General features: G+C 33.6%; 1 protein-coding gene across 1 annotated transcript in view; it reads left to right on the forward strand.

The window, feature by feature from the left end:
- The window catches only part of LOC107747281 (protocadherin-15-like), a 187,002-nt gene that overhangs the window by 138,390 nt on the left and 46,192 nt on the right, over positions 1-2,420 (forward strand). The window lies entirely within an intron of this gene.

Here is a 2,420-nt window from a genome sequence, read left to right on the forward strand (position 1 = left end):
GCACCTTTATTTTGGCACTGTCCACATTTTCACATGATGTCCATCTATGCATTACCGCCAACGCGTGCATTCTCGTTCAAACACACGTATCAGGACTCGATATAAGGACTGCCCGAAGGCACAAGGTGAGCATAAAAGACGCTTGGGATTGTTGGCGGAACAGTCGAGCGCTGTGTGAGAAGTTTTCTGCGCATACATCTGAAGCGCGCGCATGCACACAGACAGCCGCATCTACACCGCGCGAATACTAAATTGAGCTCTCTTCCGCTTTTTTGTGCATGGATGAATAAATACAGACAAAATTACATCAAAATGCGCGTTTTGGCGAATATCCTTGTAAGCACAGTCGGTTAGGCATATGTCTTAACCTAAACAGTTGAGAAAGAAAAGGCATGTGTATCAGAATATTAAACCCGTGCTTTCATTCTTAAAGTGAAAGCAAACTAATAATAAATCTAATGCTGTCAAAGAAAAATACAAGTGCTCACTGCTCCTGACTAAATAACCTTTGTAACATCAAAAATGATTAATCTATATTTAATTTATACAGTGAAGACTATGCAGTTATTTTACATTTGATTATTACATTTCTGTAGCGTACCTGAAAATTTATTTTAGACTGAGCTGAAAAACCTGAAAAGCACTGTTTATTGAACTTGTGTCTTTGTTCTATTGTATTTATTTTCAGCTATGGCTTGTAATTTGGTTATCTGTAGAAAAGATTTTTAGCACTGAGCCCATAGTAGCAGTCAGAATTGTTCTTCCAATTGTTTATTTTCTTTATTGTTAAAAGAAAAAAGTGTAGGCCTATTTTTTGTTGTGAATGTCCCAATTGAGGTACAGGATGTGAAAATTTCAGATAAATGTTCATGTTATATATTTTGGTTGCATTTGTGAGTTAATAAAAATGTAGATGGTTGTTTAAAATAGGTATATAATATCATAATACCGATATATTGATCGATATACTCCTGTATCGAATCAAATCGTAATCGTATCGTATAATTTTTTTTTTAGGTATCGGCAAATATCGTATCGCTGGGTATGAGAATCGATACCGTATCGTATCGTGACGAACCATCCGATTTACACCCCTAGTTATTAGCTGGTATTTTTTTGTACTCAAACCAGTTTTGGAATGGTAATAATACAGAGGAACACAGGAACAGAAATGTTAGTGAACGGATAAATTATTTTTTTTTTTTTCATTTTCGAGCCCTGTAGTACACTACCATTTAGAGCTTTAGGGTCATAAAGGGATAGTTCACCCCAAAATTTTAATTCTGTCATTAATTACTCACCCACATGTCATGGTACTCTCATGAATGGCTGTGGAGACTGACTGGAAGAGAAGAAATTGTTGAGTAAAGTCATTATTTTTGGTTTTCTTTGCGCACAAAATATACTCTCGTAGCTTCATAAAATTGCACTTGAACCACTGATGTCACATGGACTATTTTAACAATGTCCTTACAACTGTACCTTTCTGGGTCTTGAACATGATAGTTGCGTTGCTGTCTATGCAGGGTCAGAAAGCTCTCGAATTTCATCAAAAATATCTTAATTTGTGTTCTGAAGATAAACGAAGGTCTTCCGGGTTTGGAACGACACGAGGGTGAGTAATTAAAGACACAGTTTTCATTTTTTGGGTGAACTATCCCTTTAAGCAACTGCTTGGTAATAATAAGGAATCACCAAATCAGCATATTAGAATGATTTCTGAATTATCATGTGACACTGAAGACTAATGATGCTGAAAATTCAGCTGTGCCATCATGGGAATAAATTGCATTTTAAATATATTCAAATTGAAAACAGTTGTTTGAAAATTTTATAATATTTCACAATATTACTGTTTTACTGTAATTTATGCAAAGTAATGTAAAAAATAAATGCCTTGGTGAGCATAAGAGACTTAAGCATCTAAATGAATAAATAAACAAATGCATAAATAAATAAATAAATATTTATGTGCCAGCCTAGCAACTTGCACTGAGATAAATAGAAAATGACCTTAGTTGTCACTAGCAATGTTCCCTCTAATTTTTTTTCTTGCTGAGCAAAACTTTTCTCTATTGGGCGGACATTTCGGCCACCTGAGCAAAAACATTCTTTATACCAGACCTGTACAGCGCGTACACAAAAAAGTGTGTAACTTTTAACTTTAATGTGCTATTTATATTTGATTTGACCATTGATGTAACTAAATGATGTACATTTTAGGTTACCTAAGAAAACATTTTTTAAAGTATAATACACTGCCGTTCAAAAGTTTGGGATCAGTAAATTTTTAAAATAAGTTTCTTAGGCTCATCAAGGCTGTATCTATTTGATCAAAAATACTGAATATTATTTCACAAAATAATATTGTGAAATATTATTGCAATTTAAAATAAAAGTTTTCTATTTTAATATACTTT

The sequence above is a fragment of the Sinocyclocheilus rhinocerous genome, unplaced genomic scaffold, assembly GCF_001515625.1.
Source record: "Sinocyclocheilus rhinocerous isolate Xijiao unplaced genomic scaffold, SAMN03320098_v1.1 scaffold1069, whole genome shotgun sequence".
Lineage (NCBI taxonomy): Eukaryota > Metazoa > Chordata > Actinopteri > Cypriniformes > Cyprinidae > Sinocyclocheilus > Sinocyclocheilus rhinocerous.